Source organism: Typopeltis vanoorti, chromosome 5, assembly GCF_054136105.1.
Source record: "Typopeltis vanoorti isolate ZY-2024b chromosome 5, IOZ_Tvanoo_1.0, whole genome shotgun sequence".
In the NCBI taxonomy this organism is placed as follows: Eukaryota; Metazoa; Arthropoda; class Arachnida; order Uropygi; family Thelyphonidae; genus Typopeltis; species Typopeltis vanoorti.
The window spans coordinates 102,728,833-102,749,568 of NC_143553.1; the positions used below are offsets into that span (position 1 = coordinate 102,728,833).

A 20,736-nucleotide genomic window follows, 5' to 3' on the forward strand; every position below is an offset into this window, starting at 1 on the left:
CGTTTTGATTAAATTCAGATAATATATGATATTTAGAAAATAGACTCCTCCTATTATGATAGATTTTGCAAGAAGTTCATAAAATTTGATGTTGCTTGTTGTAAATAGTTGGAATTTTCACTATATATTTGCACACAAATGTTTATTTGTGATTGCATTATTATTCAGTTTGATTTATTGGCTTACTAGTCAAAGTAAGCTTCATCCTGAGAAATGACAAGAATATTATCTTTATACACGTATGCAGACTCAACATAATGGCTTCCACCCCAAGTTGTTCAGTCTGCTTAGAACACTTAGAAAATGTAACGTAACTCATGATTTGTGATGAAGCAGAACAAAATTTGGTATGGTGGGATATAATAGAATAACACTGAAATGAAGAGAAAGCAAGAAATGTCAAACAGATATAATGGATGTTACATAGGTGTGTATAAAAATTATTAAAAATAATAATAAAATAACAATTAAAAAAAGGATCACATTAGTCAACAAGATATACTCAAAAATATGGTCAGTAATATCAGTATGGCATGCGATTTCCCCCCCCCCCTCTAACAGCTAAGTAGACCTGACAGCATTGTACCATGCTTTCTATATGGGTGTCAGTAAGATTCTGTATGGCAACAAATCCCAGTCTCCTACCAGAGCAGACTTTAGTCCACCAAGTGATTAAGGCAGTGGCTGTCAATGTGCAGTGCAACACCTGAAGGCATTCAACACATAGTTATCTGATTTAGGTCTGGTGATCATGCTGGCTACATCAGTCGTTGGATATCTTCTCCACCACTTTAGTTCAATGTGCAGTGGGCATTATCATGCATGAAAAGAAAATCTGGCAAACCCTAACCCTACAAAATTAGAAATAGGGTTGGAGAATCTTTTCTTAATATCTCTATGCAGTTATAGTAACCCTATCAAAAATATGAAGAGAGGGTGCAGTCATTGATCATTATTCTTCCCCATATGAGAACGCTGCTTCATATGTGTCCCTTTCTTTGATGTTAGAAGGATGGTCATTTTATCATGCATGAAAAGAAAATCTGGCAAACCCTAACCCTACAAAATCACACATAGGATTTGAGAATCTTTTCTCAATATCTCTATGCAGTTAGAGTATTCCTATCAAAAATATGAAGAGAGGTGCAGTCATTGATCATTATTCTTCCCCATTTGAGAGTGCTGCTTCTTTGACGTTAGAGGGATGGTAAAATATCCTTCATTCTCTACAGATGAAACAACTACTAGAATTAAATTATATGCTAAAACAGGACTCTTTAGAGAATAAAGCTACCCTACTTCCAGGGCTCCAAGTGATGTGTTGCTGGCATTAGTTTCAACATGCTCTATGATGATTTGGGGTTAATGGGTTACAAACTGCTGGATTTATTGCATAGTGACAACTTGAATTGACCCTTCTTAGCAAAGTGTGATTAGAAATGTTTTCACCTGTGGCCATAGCATCCTCAAGGAGCAATTGGTAACAGGACGTTGTAAGCCTCATGCTGTCAGAGCCAGATAGCAGTGTTATCTAGTGGCATAGCCCTTGAGTGACCTTGGCTACCTTCTTCTTGTAATGGTTTCTGTCTCTTAAAACTGCATCCTTAATGCCAAGATAGCACTTTATGATGAATTAAGCCTGTGTGCCACCTTTGCCTGCAACTGCCCAGCTTCAAATCATCGAACCTTCCATCTGAAAGATTCATGTAACTTATGATTTGCCATGGGTTGTGATGCTATCACAGCCCATGTTTTTATAACACGAGTAATTTGCATTGTGTTTGGACCTGTTGAGTGATAATCAGTTTTTACTGGATACTTGGAATTTGCATGCCAGAATGCCTATTATACCAGATATTTACCTTATAAACACTGTTAAAATGAATTATTTATGAAAAACATTTTGTTCTGTTGATTTTGTTGCGCAGTGTTAAGTTATAGACCAAAAAAAGGAAAAAAATTGCCAAATAGTATATATTCTGTGTGGCTTGTACATTATTACTTTCAGTTGAATTGAAAATAGTCTTTGGGAATGCATTTTATTTTGTCCTATTAAAAATTATCTGTATTTTTAAATAAACACTAAACATGCAGCATTCTTTTCAATTGGTTAAAAAAAGAAATCCATTATGGATTATTATCAGATATGTTAAATTATCTGATATTGAAATAACTGTGCTTTGTTGTGTTTAAAACAACCATATTTCATGGCAGTTTTACAATCAGAAATATATTACTTCCTTCATCATAAGAAATTACTATTTGATTCATAGCATAGTAAACTTTGTTTATTTAAATACAGTCGTACCCCGACTTACACAAATCCGGAGTTATGCGGTTTCTTATATGTATGTATTCCCGTCCCGCTTCACGCTCACCACTAGTCATATCTTTCAGGCGCCGGCCGCATTCGCCAGTGTCGTACATGCTGTGAACAAGCACTGATGTGTTTTGCGTGGTCTCCATTCATACATGATTTTTATAGTCTACAAACCTTGCGATTGTTTAATGTTATGTTCTTGATAAAAATTTTATCACATAAAAAATAAAAATGCCATCCAAAAGAAGCAAGTCCAATTCTTCTACAGCTAGCAAGAAAAGAAAAACATTGACTTTGGAAACAAAACTCAACATTATTAAGGATTTTGAAGGCGGAATGAAAGTTTGTGAGCTAGCAAAGAAGTTCAATCTACAGGAATCCACAGTAAGAACAATCATAAAAGAAAGGTTTACAGATTTTGGAGGACATAGATTCAAACGAGGAACGAATTGTAGCCACAAGGCAAGGAATAAAAAAATCATTAGCTTGCTATGAAGAAATTTTGCATGACAAGAAAAAGACATTATGCCGTCAGACGAATCTATTAGATTTTATGAAACCATTGACATCAAAATAACTTTATTATTTTCATGTACGAAAAACTACAATTATGATTATATTTCTTTAAAAAATATAGGTGTTTTTGTAAACCTTTGGTCCCAATTGTATGTTTGTATATATAAATTATGCAAAATTATACCCCGAGTTACGCAAATTCGACTTACACGCTTTTTGTTGGTCCCACCTACCGCGTAACTTTGGGGTTTTACTGTATACTTAAATGATGAAGCAGACCTTATCTGCTTCATCATTTTGTGATATATAGACATCCGTCTTTTCTCCTGATTTTCATTTATACATCTTTCCTATCTTTTATGCTTTCACGGTGATCAAAATACATTAACAATTGTGGTGAAGCAGGCCTCTCTAATCACACTCTCAACACCCCACACCAAATTGATTGGAAAAGTACCTGCTCTTTACATCATACAAAAACCTGGTATGAAAGAAAATTTAAAGAAGCCTGTGAAATTCTGATTAACAACCCTAATCTGAACAATAATGGTGGCATAAAAATTCCAAGAATTTGGATAGCACATATTCAGCCTACTTAATATCTAGCATACTTTAGGACTTTAAGCAATTTTCAGCTTTTATTGAAAACTATTCCATTCTAATTGATTGAAATTTATATGTATAATCTATTCTTTGTATATAAAAAGATAAGCCAAAATTTGAAACATTTTTATGTCACGTTTTTTGTCTCTTCATTGTTTTGAAACGTCCAACAATATGTTTGCCTTCATGAGACAAACACATTGTTGTCTCATGTCTCGAGTCATCAGAATTGAAGGAGAACCAGCTTACCAGCCCGGAACTCGAGGGGGGGGGGGGTAGACCCCCTAGTGTGTGTATACAAACATGTTGCTCTCCAGCCCAATTTAATTTTGTAACCTAATAGATAATAATAGGACTCTAGCTTTGATGTAGTAAATGTTTTTTTTTTTTCACCAGAGGTCAGGTTAATAATTGTAGCGGTTGGTCAGTAACTTTAGCAAACCATGTAGATTGTGTAGTGCAGCTTGTTTCTCTGTATATATGTGTATGCAGATGGTGACCTTGATATGAAGGTCGAAATGTCGAGTGTTCATTTTGGTTTATATTAAACTAAAGTTTTGCTCTAACACGGTAGTTTTCTCCATGATGTATTCTGATCACCGTGTAAGCATAAAAGAAAGGATTCTCATCATCCATGGAGACGGTACTCACAAGCATTGCAATCAGTATGGTAAAACTAAAGATACATATTTTCCTTTTGATCAATCGGCTGGCCTTTTTAAAGAGATGCAGAGACAGTAATTTTATTCCTAACTGCATCAATCTGAAAAAGAAATTTACTTCCGCTAAAGCACTTCGTATCTATACACGCACAGAGAAAACAATACTTAGAGAGAAAATCCAAACAGCCCGCAAAAATCTAGCAATAACTCAAAATCAAGTATTAAATTTACAGTCCGAATTATCTAGTTATATGAATCCAGATATTTTGAATGTGCTTGAAAGAATCACTGACAATCTTGCTAAATATATTCTAGAAAACAATAAGAAAAACTTAAGGACAAATTTCATATTTTAAAACAATGCCGAAATTTGAATGCCAATCATACGAATCCAACCAATCAGGATATTTCTTCTCTGGTAAGCATCTTTAACAGTGAACAACAAACAAGGAGAAACCAACCACCTGCAAGCAATAGTCATGTGATCAACTTATGAAGCCACACCTTAAATAACGGTCAACTTGCATTACTTGATAAAGGCCTTAACTTCGCAGTAGCACCTAGAACTGTTAATAAACTGGATTTTATATACCACATAGAAAGAGGCATTAATATAACTGATAAAATTTGGTTAGAAACCAGCAATGTTCTGAATAAAAAGAAAATCTTATATAGCAATCTTACAAAAACAGAACTAGCAGCAATCAATTCATCAAAAGCTAATCAAGATATAATTATAACAAAATCGGACAAAGGTAATGCCACTGTCATCATTGAAAGATCAACTTACATCCATCAGATGAATCAACTAGTCTCCGATAACAGCACCTATCAGCTTGTAAACTATAATCCAAGTAACAGAATAAAGAAAAAACTGAGAAATTACTTAAGTCCGTCACTTCTTGGCATTCAGATGCTGTTTAAAAAACTTATACCCCATTAAGCCCGTTCTCCCAGAATATATGGTGTTCCTAAAGTACACAAACAAAACTCTGCTTCAGCCAATAGTTGAAGGAATAAACAGTTCTAATTATCACCTAGCCAAGAAATTAGCGTCAACACTCAAGGAGTTGGTAGGTCATTCCCCCTCCTATATAAAGAACACAGAACACTTTATAAACAAAATTAAAAACACAACACTTGGCAAAGATGATTTATTAGTCATTTTTGATGTTTTTGCCTTTTTCACAAATGTCCCAATCAGTGACACAATTCTTCTCCTACAGAACAAATTTCCGCATGACATTATGGCCCTCTTTGTCCACGTACTACGTTCCGGTGACTTTGTGTGGCAAAATAAATTTTATCTACAAAAAGAAGGTACGGCCATGGGCTCGCCACTATTCCCCCCCCAATTGCTAACTTTTATATTGAAGCTTTTGAGCAAAGTGCTCTTGATTCCTTTACTCTAAAACCTACAGTGTGGCTTAGATGCGTTGATGATGTTTTCATTATCTGGCCACATGGTCAACAAATGATAAGCATATTCCTTAGCCACCTAAACAAACAACATGAATGTGTACAATTTACTATCGAAATTGAAAATCAGAACTCGCTCCCGTTCCTGGATACACTGGTCACACGTCTTCCCTCAGGCAGTCTATCCTTCATAGTTTACTGCAAACCAACACATACTGACCAATATATACATGCTAACTCATATCACCACCCATCGCAAAAATTTGGAGTCATTAACACCCTTAAAAACAGAGCTATAACAATTTGCTCTAATCAACAAGCTCTTAAACAAGAATTTAAGATCATTAGCAACACATTTATAAATAATTGCTATAACAAAAATACTATTAAAAAAGTTCTTCATAAAACTTCATCAAAAAAGAATATAGATTACAGTAAACCATCCCATACATTCCTGTCAAATAAGTCAGCTTGTTCTCTTAGAGAATACAGAGACAAATGCAAAAATGCTAAACACTGTGTAAAACTAGCTAAACAAAAAGGGTTATCAGAAAAAATCAATAGAATCTTATACCATTATAATCTCAATGCCACTTTTAAACGACCTATAAAATTATAAAACATATTCAACTCCTCTAAGGATCCTCTCCTCCCATTGGCATTTACTGCACCTGTAACTTACCTTATATTGGTGAAACTGGGCGTATAATCCCTATACGTTTTAAAAAAAAAAAAAAAAAAAAAAAGAACACCAAAGACACATTAACACGTTCGCTGCCATGCTCCTTGGGCATAGTTTGTAACTGCACGCCAAGCACTTTCACTTCTACAAGGTTAGTATACAAGTTATCTCGTAGCTAGCTTATCAGACAGAATTGTGTTTCATGTTCCAACTATGAGTAATCTCGTATCACCCCCCCCCCCCCACCTATGTCTTACATGCGCTGACAACTTTGTAACTTGAGTTCAGAGTCAGCGACGTTCAGCATTCAGTGCAGTAAGGTTTATTGCATCTAATCTTACAATTATTTAAAATTATCTAAATAAAAACCTTCAGCTACACCATTGCCAGCAAAAGAAAGCTTACTGATCTAGAATTAGAAGCTTACGCTAATATGAGTGATGATGAATGGAATGAATTATTTCGTTCCGATTCCGAAGATGATTATAATCCTACAGATGACTCAGATGATGATATATCATATATAAATATATGTATATATTGAAAAAACTTCAGAAACATTGATTGATTCTGCTAGAGAGGCATGTGGTGAGGTTGTTTGCAAGGATAAAAAAATCAGAACTCCATGGTGGACACAGGAAGTTAAAGAGGCAGTGAAGGAAAAGAAGAAAGCATATCAAAAGTTCCTGTCAAATAAGTCAGCTTGTTCTCTTAGAGAATACAGAGACAAATGCAAAAATGCTAAACACTGTGTAAAACTAGCTAAACAAAAGTCATGGGAGGACTTTGGCAAGAATATAGAAAATAAATATCAAGAAGGTGGAAAAATATTCTGGAGGTTCTTGAAGAAGCTTAGGAATGGAGGAAAGAGTGCTGTAAAAGGAGTTAGAGATGATAAAGGTGACATGAAAACCGGAGAAAAAGATATCCTTGAAATATGGAGTAATTACTTTGAAAAACTGCTAAATGAAACAAGCAGTGATGACAGCGCAGTGGTAAAAAACACTGACCAGGCATGCAGTCAGAATACATATCCATACTTGAAGTAGAAAAAGCCATCAAAGGCTTGAAATGTGGAAAGACAGCAGGAGTAGATGATATTCGACCAGAAATGCTGAAGTATGGTGGTATAAAAGTCTTACAGTGGCTGCACTGCGTAGTTCAGAAAGCCTGGACAGAGGGACGAATTCACGATGATTGGAGTAGAGCTCTCATAGTACCCATATATAAAAAGAGAAATAAATCTGAATGTGAGAATTATAAAGGTATTTCCCTACTGAGTGTTCCTGGCAAGATCTATGCAAGTATACTTGAGAAACGGTTGAGAAGAATTGTGGAAGAAAAGCTTGGTGAAGAACAAGCTGGATTCAGGCCAAATAGAGGCTGTCAGGATCAGATTTTCACTTTACGGCAAATAGTCTAGAAAGCATGGGAATATAACAGAGATCTGTATTTAAGTTTTGTCGATTTGGAAAAGGCATATGACAAGGTGCCAAGAGAGAAGCTATTCAATACGCTACAGTTATATGGTGTCAATGGGGCATTATATCAAGCAATATGTAGTCTTTATTTGAGTTGTAAGTCAGCAGTTAAATTGAAGGAAGTACAGGAAGATGGTTTAATGTTAAATCTGGTGTTAGACAAGGATGTACATTATCCCCTCTGTTATTCATTATCTATATGGATCACATTATGAAGGAAAGTGGTATTAAACATGATATCAAAATTGGAGATGTTAATGTCAGCTCTTTGCTTTATGCGGATGATGTTATACTTCTAAATAAATCCACTACAAGTCTGCAAGATTCTCTGACTAAATTGAATAGCTGTTGTAATAGATATGGTATGAAGGTCAGCAATAAAAAGACAAAGACAATGAAAATAGGCAGAATCATTGAAAATGTCAACTGTGTTGTGAATGGAGAACCTGTGGAACAAGTGAAACATTTCAGCTACTTAGGCATCATGATTTTTACTGAAGATGGTAAATTAAATATAGAAATAGACAACAGAATCAGCAAAGCTGGTATGGTAGGAAGTCAATTGAATAAATTCATATGGAATAAGAGAGAAATTAGTCTGAACACTAAATTAGCTGTATACAAGACAATGTTCAAACCAGTTTTAACTTATGGATCTGAGAGCTGGGTCAGAAGTAAAACATTTGATCAAAGACTAGAGACCGCAGATATGAGAGTCCTGAGAAAGATTATAGGCATGAACAGATGGCCTCAATGGCAATATCATATTAAAAATGAGGATATTAGGAAAGAACTTGACATTGTCAACATCCAAGAATGCGTTAGCAGAGCTAACAGGTGGTATGGTCACTTAAAGAGAATGGGCGAAGAAAGATTAGCAAAACAAGTGTTCTCTGCCAGGTTGGCAGGAAAACAACCCAGAGGAAGACCAAGATATAGGTAGATTAATGCGGTGCAAAGTGCCTTAGATGATAGAAATATAAGATCTGATAATGTTGAAGCCTTGACAAGTAACAGACCGATTTGGAGGAAAATTGTAGATAGGAAGTTAGTAATGATGTAATTTTTTTCATGTAGTACTATCATATCCTGTACACCCCTTGAGGGTAAATGGCAGGAATTTGATGATGATGATGAAAAAACTTCAAAAAATTGTTTTATTTGCATTAATAAATACACAGTTTATGCAACAATACATCTTATAATATACTATACTTTTGCTAAAATTTTCCTTCTACCAAGTCCCCAGATGTGCTCTCCACTTTATTCACAAGCCAACGGTCCAAATTAATGTGCTTATACTACGGGTTAACTTGTGCTTTGCATAGGAGGTCAGTAATCGATATATGAGTATATTCATAGTTGGCTTGTGAGGCTCATATACCAACTACGAGTATACTCAAAGTTGGCAGCGAATGTGTTAAATATAACAATTTTGTAGAAGCAGGCCTCTCAGATCACGCTCTCAACACCTTACACCAAATTGATTGGAAAAGTACCTGCTCTTTACATCATAAAAAAACCTGGTATGAAAGAAAATTTAAAGAAGCCCATGAAATTCTAATTAACCACCCTAATCTCAACAATAATGGTGGCATAAAAATTTCAATAATTTGGATGACGCATATTCAGCTTATTTAATATCTAGCATACTTTAGGACTTTAAGCAATTTTCAGCTTTGGAATAATATGTAACATCTGGAATAATATCCACACTGGCATTGCAGACCATGGAATCCAGAGGGACAAACCACTGTTATACAGATGTAAATATAAATCTGAGAGGGTGTTTTTAGCATCTGCCACATCTCTATAGCATTCTCCTAACTGCATAAGTACAGCTGTCAAACTCTGCCAAAAATCTTGGAAACTGTCAGCAGAACCAGAGTCATGCCATTTTGAACTCAATCTGTGTTTTCCTTCTTACTTTTTGTGTCTGTGTGCACTTATCTCGCATCTCTGTGGGTATACTGCCATTGGTTTTGACCCTCCAACTTTCTTAGTATATCATGTATCATCTTTGTGACTAAATGAGCTGGTGAATAATAATAGTTATTATTATCAGACCCCCACAGAGTCAAGTGACTCATCGCAGGAGGTTTCACTGTTATGTCCACAGTTCATCATATCTTGCCTTAAATATATTCCCTGTCTCCACATTAACAACCCTCTCGGGCAATGCATTCCAATCATCCGCCACTCTCCATGCAAAATATCTGCTCCTCCCATCCCCTTGCTCGCACCCTCCTATACAGCATCAATGAGCGACTTCTTGTTTTCCCTTTGATTTTCCCCATTTTAAGTAAAACATCATCCACATTAATCTGGTAACAACCCCTTTATATGCCTCAATCATATCCCCTCCCCCTTTCTATTAACTAGTCTCTGCAATTTGCATTTCCTCAGTCTGTCTTCATGCTCATTAACTCTTTGTCAATAGTCTCTAGACCTTTTCCAATATCTCCTCATCCTTGAGAAACCAGTGCTAGCTTCATGATTCTAGCAATGTGTTCTCAAAATTTTGATTTATTCCCTTTTGGTTTTGTGTATGTTATATAGTTAAGCTAATTCAAGCATGATTCTTGATTTTTTTTGTGTTACCTTTACTTACAGAGGATAAATATAATTTTATTAATTACATTACGCTTGACATTTTGTTATCCATGTTGATGGTATCATCAGTAGTTTGCCAAAATATTTAATTTAACAAGTCACTAAGTAATTTGATACATCCAGGAACAGTATCAAGCTTAACAAACTGTCATTCTAAGAATACCATGATTTGTTGTGATCCCTTATATTAACAAACTGGGGGGTGTATAACCCCTTTCCATTGTAAAACTTTTTGGATTAGTTGGACAGATGATTCAAGAAAATTGTGAACTGTGAATATACTATAAAACTGGTCTAATATTTTCATGATTGAAATAGTTTGGTGACAATTGGGCAGCAGGTTTACTGAGAGACAACTCAATTAAGTCAAAATTCAAAAAAAAATTTCTTACACATAAAATTTGATAAAAACAATAATAATAAAGATAAAATAACTAAATAAATATATAACTATAAATAATATATGAATCCAGTTAGGTCCAAGTTTAAAAAATATCTTATCATGGGTTTTAGGCCAAGTGGCTTGTTCCTATCTCATTCCATAGCTTTCTCAGTATTTCAATTCTTCTTTTTCCATTTATTTTATATCCATATTTTTAGCAGTCTGCTATTGTCCATTTGATTTAGATGCTCTAACCATTCAGGGATTGTAAAATTTCCTCATTTGTTTTATTCTCCCACTTGATATATCCAGCTGTTTTTCTGAGAAATTTCATCTCTACTGTTTGAATCCGTTTTTCATTCTCCTTTGTTATGGTCCATGTTTCACTTCCATTTAATAAAATTGGTTTAAATAGGACATCATATAATCTGTACCAGGGATTGCTTAAATATATTGTTTATTATGTCATTTACTTTAACAAAGTTTGATATTTTAATGTCTATATCTTTTTCACCTTCATATGATAAGTCACATTCCAGGTTATCTATCAGTGTTTTCTCCTTTCAAAGCCAATAATTTTTCTTTAATGATATTCTTGTCCACGCGATTAGCCTAGTAGGTTTGCACTTCGCAAGCATATGCCTGGAGAAGGAGTGTCCTAGGTTCAATTCTCGTCGACGATGTGAGGAGCTTAAGGATCTTTCTCAGCCGTGGCCAAGTTAGCCAGTCTTGCGTGGATAACAGAATTTTTTCTGCCAGTTTATCTTGGGGGTTTCATCCCACAAGCAGGCAAACCGGCCCCGTGAATACAAAGGGTACAGTCATTGGATATAGTACAGCAAGGAAGGCAACGGCAAATCACCTTGCTCGTGATCATTTTCCCTAGATAGTGGCATACATATATCTGCCCCTAAACAGCCGAAAGGCTATAACCACAACAACATGATATTCTTATATTATATTGTTCTGAACTTTCATTAAATGATTTTACTGATCTCTGCAGATTATCTTCTAATGTAGCTAATACAATTTGATCATCTTCAAATAATAGTGTATCTATCTTTATTTATGGACTTATTTGTATACCAAATGGGTTATGCTGTTTCCAGATTGTTATAGTTTTATCTGTCTCCCTGTCTGTCTATATATATATATATATATATATATATATATTTTTTTTTAAGAATTGAATGACTAGAACCAAGATTTAAGTAAAAAGGTTTTAATATAAAATCACGACTAGTTTCGGCTTGAAACATCCTTCATCAGGTGACATTATAAAAGAAAGAAAAAACACTAAAACACTGAAGCTTAAATAAACTATGAACATCATAGAGAGTCTCTATACATAATTGACATTAAATCGTTGTGGTTGTATTTAAAGCTGTTCTTTCGTTTGTTGTATTGTTGGGAAACTACATGCTAGTAGCATCTCGTGAACGCCAGTACATGATTACAGCTGAATGACTATCTGGGAGGTTGTAGTTCAAGTTATTATTTAGATGAACAGGATTGAAGATGATTTCCCTAGATTCAACGATTTTTGTCTCTAGTTCATCATTGCAATGGAAGATGTTTTTCCCAGCAGACTTTGAGACTTTGGTTTTCATCATTAGGATTAGCCGAGAAAAGGATATGACTAGATAATGCACTGGCTCGCTGTCTCTTGTAAGTAATGTCCCTCATGTGTTCTTCCATACGTAATTCAACAGATTTATCTGTCTGCCCAAAATAAGGAATATCACAATCACACAATATTTTATATACACCAGGGTATTTGAGATGATGATGACAAGGTTTTGGGTGGCTTATTAAGAAACGGATCTTTGGAAGTAGAGTGAACAAGGTTCTGATATTGTATTTTCTTAGAACTTTTGCTAATTTATGTGAAACTGTACTTATGTAAGGAATAGATATATTGCCTTTGAATCTATTTGTTTCTTCTGAACGATGTCTAGGAGGATTAAGAAGGAATCTTTCAATGATTCTCTTGGAATATCCATTAACTTTGAAAGAAGTTTTGTGATGGTTTATTTCTGTAAGAAGTTCATTTGGGTCATCCAGAAGAGAATGGGCTCTTTGTCCCACGGTGGAAATTATTCCAAGCTTATGAGGAGGGAAGTGATGGGACTGACTATGCAGATATCTGTTGGTATGTGTGGACTTTCTATATTGATATTTTGAGTTTACCAAAAGAGCGGGTCAGTTTGACATCAAGAAAAGGCAGGGAATTATCCGTTTCAAGCTCGGCAGTAAACTTAATACTATGATGTCGGCTATTGAGATGTTTGAGGAAAACCATAAGGGAATCATGTCCATGGCTCCAAATAATGAAGACATCATCTACATAGCATTTCCAAACTTTAGGTGTTAAAATAAAGGAAGAGATAGCCTTGGTTTCAAAATCCTCTAAGTAAATATATGCGAGTACAGGGGATAAAGGATTACCCATAGCCAGTCCATGATTTTGCTTGTATATAGTATCTTGAAATCTGAAGTAACCGGACTTGATGCAATGTGTAAGCAAGGCTAACATTTTTTTGGATAACTTGTCCTTGAGTAATGTTAGGACTTCATCTGTTGGGACATTAGTGAACGGAGAAGTTATGTTCAAGCTAGCCATGATTTTATCTTCATTAACCTTATATCCTTGATATATGTAACAAAAATCTCCATGGACATAACACAGAAGTTATGTCCATTGCAATGATGAACTAGAGAGAAAAATCGTGGAATCTAGGGAAATCATCTTCAATCCTGTTCATCTAAATAATAACTTGAGCTACAACCTCCCAGATAGTCATTCAACTGTAATCATGTACTAGCATTCACGAGATGCTACGTGCTAGTAGCATCTCATGAATTTTCCCAACAATACAACAAACGAAAGAACAGCTTTAAATACAATCACAACGATTTAATGTCAATTATGTATAGAGACTCTCTATGATGTTCATAGTTTATTTAAGCTTCAGTGTTTTTGTGTTTTTTCTTTTTTTCTTTCTTTTATAATGTCACCTGATGAAGGATGTTTCAAGCCGAAACTAGTCGTGATTTTATATTAAAACCTTTTTACTTAAATCTTGGTTCTAGTCATTCAATTCTTTTTAAAAAATATTATGTTAACCGAATTAATGATCATTCTTTCATATATATATATATATATATATATATAAGATGATGGGTTACATCCTTGCCATTTTTAGTTCCTTTACATATTATTTCTTGAATAGACTATAAGAGCTGGTTTGATATATTTAGATCAGATAATATTTTCATCTATTAATTTTATCAAAGCTGTTTTTATAATCAATGATGGCTATGGGTAATTCTTTTTGAAATATTTCTCTTTTTTCGATTAATAATTTTAAAGTAAAAATTTAATATATGCAAGATCAGTCTTTTCAAAATCCATTCTCTTCATCTAGTAGTTTATCCTTTACAATACTATTTAGTTTCTCTTTTAATATTCTTGCATATATTTTGTATCCTGCTTTTAGCAAACTAATTTCCCTATAGTTATCTTCATAAACTGGGATAACCAGTGTTTTTTTTTCCCAAGAGTTTGGATTTTTTCCAGAAATCCAGACCATGTTTAAGAATTTCATTAAATTTTTCACCTACATTTTTGTACAGTTCCATGTTTATATTGCCTTCTTCTGGTGTTTTCTTAATTTTCATCTTAATTATTGTATTTTTTAGTTCTGGCATCATAATATTTTCTGTTAGATCATTCTTTGTTGTATTAAATTTAACTTTATTATCATCAGTCTAGAGATTTTAAAAATAAGTTATCCATCTAATTCTATCATGCTATACCATCACTTCTTATTGTGGCATGTGATGAGGTTGTCTGCAATGATAAAAAAATCAGAACTCCATGGTGAACACAGGAAGTTAAAGAGATAGTGAAGGAAAAGAAGAAAGCATATCGAATGTTCCTGGTGATTAAGTCAGCTTGTGCTCTTTTACACAGTTAAACAGTGTTTAACTGTGTAAAACTAGTTAAACAAAAGTCATTGATAAGAACATAGAAAATCAAGAAGATGGCAAGATATTCTGGAGGTTGTAGAAAAGCTCAGAAATGGAGGAAAGAGTGCTGAAAAAGGAATTAAGATGGCAAAGGAGACATGAAAACAAGATATCCTTGATGTAATTACTTCGAAAAATTGCTAAATGAAACAATCAGTGACAGCACAGTGGTAAAAAAAACACTGACCAGACATCCAATCATAATACATATCCATATTTGAAATACAAAAAACCATCAAAAGCCTGAAATGTGGAAAGACAGCTGGAGTTGATATTCGACCAGAAATGCTGAAGTATGGAGGTATAAAAGTCTTACAGTGGCTGCACTGCATAGTTCAGAAGGCCTGGACAGAGGGACGAATTCCAGATGATTGGAGTAGGGCTCTCATAGTACCCATATGTAAAAAGGGAAATAAAACTGAATTTGAGAATTACAGAGGTATTTCCCTACTGAGTGTTCCTGGCAAGATCTATGCAAGTATACTTGAGAAATGGTTGAGAAGGATTGTGGAAGAGAAGCTTGGTGAAGTGCAAGCTGGATTCAGGCCAAATAGAGACTGTCAGGATCAGATTTTCACCTTATGAGAGATGGTTGAGAAATCATGGGAATATAGCAAAGATCTGTATTTAAGTTTTGTAGATCTGGAAAAGGCATATGACAAGGTGCCAAGAGAAAAGCTATTCAAAATGCTTCAGTTGTATGGTGTCAATGGGACATTATATCAAGCAATACTTAGTCTTTATTTGAGTTGTAAGTCAGCAGTTAGAATTGAAGGAAGTACAGGAAGATGGTTTAATGTTAAATCTGGTATCAGACAGGGATGTACGTATCCCCTCTGTTATTTATTATCTATATCGATCACATTATGAAGGAAAGTGGTACTAAACCTGATACCAAAATTGGTGATGTTAATCTCGGCTCTTTACTTTATGCAGATGATGTTATACTTCTAAATAAATCCAGTACAAATTTGCAAGATTCCCATGACTCAATTGAATAACTGTTGTAATAGATTTGGTATGAAGGTTAGCAATAACAAGGCAAAGATAATGAAAATATCAACTGCATTGTGAATGGAGAACCTATAGAACAAGTTAATCATTTCAGCTATTTAGGTACGATTTTTAATGAAGATGTTAAATAAATATGGAAATAGACAACAGAATCAACAAAGCTGGTATGGTAGGAAGTCAAATGAATAAATTTATATGAAATAAGAGAGAAATTAGTTAAAACCAGTGGTGAGCTATAAGGGGCTCACGCGAGCCCTTTGTTAAATTTTTCTCAAATTTGGGAGTCCCTTGTTCTTCTTGTTTAATAATCTTGTAGAACTAGAAAATACCACTGTGGAATGTATACATGCTACTATAATTGCTACTTTAAATTCATATGGATTTTCTGATAACTATATAAAAAATCATTTCATTGCATTTTTTTCTCATGGAGCTAGTGTAATGTTAGGAAACAAATCAGGTGTTGCAATCAAACTTCTACAAACATTTCCCAACATTATGATTTGGGATTGCGCTCATCGTTTATAATTAGCATTATATGATTCAATAAAAAAACTTTAAAGAAATAAATCATTTTGAAATATTTATGGATAAATTATATGCTTTTTATCATCAATCACCAAAAAATGAACGAGAATTAAATACGATTGCAAAAGACCTTGGTATTGAAATTTTAAAGATTGGCCGCGTGTTTGGACCATGATGGGCAGTTTACAAATGGCTCTTGCTTTGTGGAGAAATTGCCCAGCTTTATGCAAGCATTTTGCATCGAACGATAAATATAAGGGCTTTTTAAACCAACTTCTCAATTTGGAATTTTTAAAAGATTTAGCATTAACGATTGATATCCTACAGGAATTATCATATCTGTCAGAAACTTTACAAAGTTGCAATATAAATATAAGGGCTTATGCTCGATGATGCAAACCCTTTGTTAAAATTTCCATAGCTCACCACTGCTTAAAACACTAAATTAGCTGTATACAATACAGTGTTTCAAACCAATTTTAACTTATGGATCTGAGAGGGCTAGAAATAAAACACTTGACTAAAAATAGAGACCATAGATATGAGAGTCCTGAGAAAGATTAGGGGCGTGAACAGATGGTATCAATATCATACTATAAATGAGGATATTAGGAAAGAACTTGACATTGTTAGCATCCTGGAATGTGTTAACAGAACTAATCTCAGATGGTATGGTCACTTAAACAGAATGGGAGAGTAAAGATTAGCAAAGCAAGTGTTCTCTGCCAGGTTGGCAGGAAAAAGACCCAGAGGAAGACCAAGATAAAGGTGGATTGATAAAGTAAAAAAGTGTCTTAGAAGATAGAAATATAAGATCTGATAATGTTGAGCTGATAATGTTTAATTTGGAGTCTTGACAGGTATTTTCCTCCAAATCTTGATGATTTGGAGGAAAATTATTACTGTTACTTAACACCTCGAGGGAGTCCAATGACTCATTGAAGGCAGGCACCTATTCTACACTTCCACCATCTACCCCCCCCCCCACACACACACACACCACCACCACCACTAATTTATTTTTCACAGACAATCACAAATATCCATGCCCACGGCAGGATTCGGACCTGCAGCCTTTTGGCTGGAGAGTAGATACACTAACAACTCAGCAACCAGGCCAGCATAAATGTTAATGATGATGATGTTACCCATGTATTTTATTATTTTATGGGTTTTGGGTTGTAACTTAGATATATCCTTTTCTAGTTCTGTTAGAAAATGGCTCCATCTTTCTCTCTCTCTCGCTCTCTGTTTTTTCCTTACTTCTCTTTTTGCAATTGCACTGTTTCTTTTTTATATTTGTTTTTGTTGTATTGGAATTTAGCCATTTCTGGAACTCTTTTTCCTAAGCAGGATTTGTTTCAGATTTTTCCATTCCTCCTCTATGTCATTTGATTCATGTATGGTTTCTGTTTTTAAATCAATGCATTTCTGATATTGTTGCCTGGTATTGGGATCTTGTAATGAAGAAAGTTTGACTGGAGAGTGGATATGGCTGATAGTTATTTTCCACTTTACTTATTTTTAGCCATTTTGGTTTAAATCAATTCCCCCCCCCCCCCCCCAATACCATATAATGATCAGTGTTTAATTCAGAGCCGTAATGTGCTCTTACTTCTAGAATTAACTCAGCTAATTTAAAATTTGTAATAATGTAGTCAGTAACTGACTATATCCTCTGGCTGGCCATATATATTTATGTATTTTTTTATGTTCAAATACAATAATGGAGTTCATTATTCTTATATTATTATAAATGGAAAAATATTCAGTTTGTACCCATTTTGATCACATATACGAGGGTGGTCTGAAAAGTTCTCGACCTAACAATGAATTTATAATTTCAAAATTCTTTTTATTTTTCAACATAATCTCCCTTAAGACTAATACGTTTATTCCAGCGATGCTCCAGCACCATTATCCTGTCCCTGTAGTGATTCTCAGTAAGATCTGCAAAATACCCATCTACAGCAATCACCTCTTGATTCAAAGAAAAGCGCTGACCAGCGAGGAAGAGTTTTAGTTTTGGGAAGAGATAGAAGTCAGAGTGAGCCAAATCTGGGGGAATATGATGGATTCCAACAATTCATAGTGCAGATCCCTTAATTTTCCCATTGTCAAAACACCTTTGTGGGCAGGTGCATTGTCCTGATGAAAGATAATTTTTTTTCTTTTGCGAACCAGGTCTTTTCTCACGAATTTTTTGATCTTTTCATCCTGTCATTGGCTTTCTTCTTAATCTCCTGGTAGCTCCTCAGGCCCGTGATTTCTTTGACTTCGTCAACAAAGCTTTTTCTTGGTCTGCCATTTTGCCTTCAATTATTCTTTTCACAAGTCCATCATGCCAAAGTATATGTCAATACCACCTATCCCTTCTAATTTTGATTGATATAATTAGACTGTTTGTTTCGCTTATCTCTCTCAGAACTTGTTCATGTGATTTTTTTCTGTTCATTTTATTCCGTTCATGCGACGCCAGCACCACATTTCAAAAGCCTCCAATCTTCTTATGTCTTCTCTGCCTAGAATTCAGGTTTCACATCCATACAGTACAATGCTCCATATCAATGTCTTTATTATTATTATTTTTTAATTGTAGGTTGAGATTTCCTGTTTAAATGTTTTTCATCCTTGAGAATTGGGCTCTTGTGTTGTTATTTATTCTTGATCTTATGTCTTCTCTTGTTCTGCCAGCTTCTGTTATTAGGCTTCCTAAGTATTTAAAGCTTTTTACTTGTTTTATTTGTTTCTCATCGATGTCTATATGCTCTATATCAATAGGGGTTTTGCCTGTAACAAGGATTTTAGTCTTATCTGTGTTGATTTTCATTTTATATTTTTCGAGGTTATTATTTAGTAATTCTAGTATTACTACAATAAAGAGCCAAGAGGCTATTTTTTTCGGCGATGTAAATTAAGTTAAGGGGATAATCTAATATTGTTTTTAAGTTCTTTTGTTTTGTGCTACAAGAGCTATGTCATCAGCAGATCTCATGCACATGACTTCCATATATATATATATATATATATATATATATATATATATATAAAAATCAGATTCTTATAACACCCATTCAGAAGTTTGTAAGCCTCTATCATATCACCCTTCTTTCTCCTGATATAAACTTTGTAATTTAGTAATCTTTGTAGCACTTCTTTGCACCTTTTCCACAACTTCTTTATCTCCTTGGAACCCAGGAGACCAAATCTGCACACAGTAGTCCAGATGCAGTCTTATCATGGGCTTATAAAGAGGAAAAATGACTTCTTTATTTTTACACATGTCAAGGTTCGCTTCATTAATTAAGAATGAGAAGTTAATGAGACTGTTCATTAATTGAACATTCTCATTAACTTCTGACACTAGAATACCATCTACATTCTGTAAAGTTATTCTTCCACATTCATTCTTTCTTTTACTTGTGGCATAATAATAAAATTCTTTTGGATTGCCTTTAGAATGCATAGCCAATTTCTTTTCATACTCTGGTTTAGCTTCCTGCACAATACTCATTATTTTTTTGCACTTTATATATTTCATAACTGTTTTCACTCTTATTCTCATGATATTCCTTCCGCATCTTCTTCTTTATGGATCTCTTGCTTAATAAGGTTGCACATCCATTTTACTCCCACATTTGTTCTTTGAACTCTAGGGACACATTCAGATTTTGCCTCATTTAACACCTTTTCTAAGTTTCCCATGCATTGCTGATATCTTTCTTATTCAGTAATTGATACTATTGGACTAAAGATAATATTCTCCTGAGTTGATGACAGTTTCCAGCTTGTAATTCAGCATGTAACCTGCCATAATTAGAACATTGATATAATTAGCTACTTCCCAGAAAAGCATGGTACGATCACTCTCACCAACTGGTGGTAAAATAGTCATATTCTTAACAGAGATCCCTTCTGACACTATGGAGAAATCTAACACTATTTGACCTAGCATTCCTTCTTTCACATGCTGCTTAAGAAAGTTGTTTCGCAACTCAAAAAAAAATTCTGTTTCATTCTTAAACATGAGTTCTCTTATACCCATTGATGTTTGGATAATTAAAGTCACCCATAATGACAACTCATTTAGTATCTGGCAGAGTAAATTGGCAATGCATTTCATCTTCCCTGGCAACTGAACCATCAGGTCTGTAGCAACGCCCCACTATATATTTCATCCTGTTAGCATTTCGCACCAGATTGCCCCAAACTCACTGCTGCATAGACATTATTAGCATTGTTGTTTTCATGAGTTTCTACTCTAACTGGACTCGAGTTGTGTGATATCATTAGTAGTACTCCCCCCCCCTATTCTCCTGTCTCTTCTGACATTCCTAAAAATACTATACCCTTTACACTTGATCCCAGTTTTACAACATAGCTGAGTTTCACTAATGCCAACAATCTTAGGCTACAACATATTCAATAAAGCTACAAACTCAATCCCTTTGTTTTTGCTACTCCTAGTATTTATATATAGCCAT

General features: G+C 34.5%; 1 protein-coding gene across 1 annotated transcript in view; it reads left to right on the plus strand.

Moving 5' to 3' along the window:
- The window catches only part of LOC150106699 (sister chromatid cohesion protein PDS5 homolog A-like), a 670,786-nt gene that overhangs the window by 575,908 nt on the left and 74,142 nt on the right, over positions 1–20,736 (plus strand). The gene's annotated exons all lie outside the window — the stretch shown is intronic.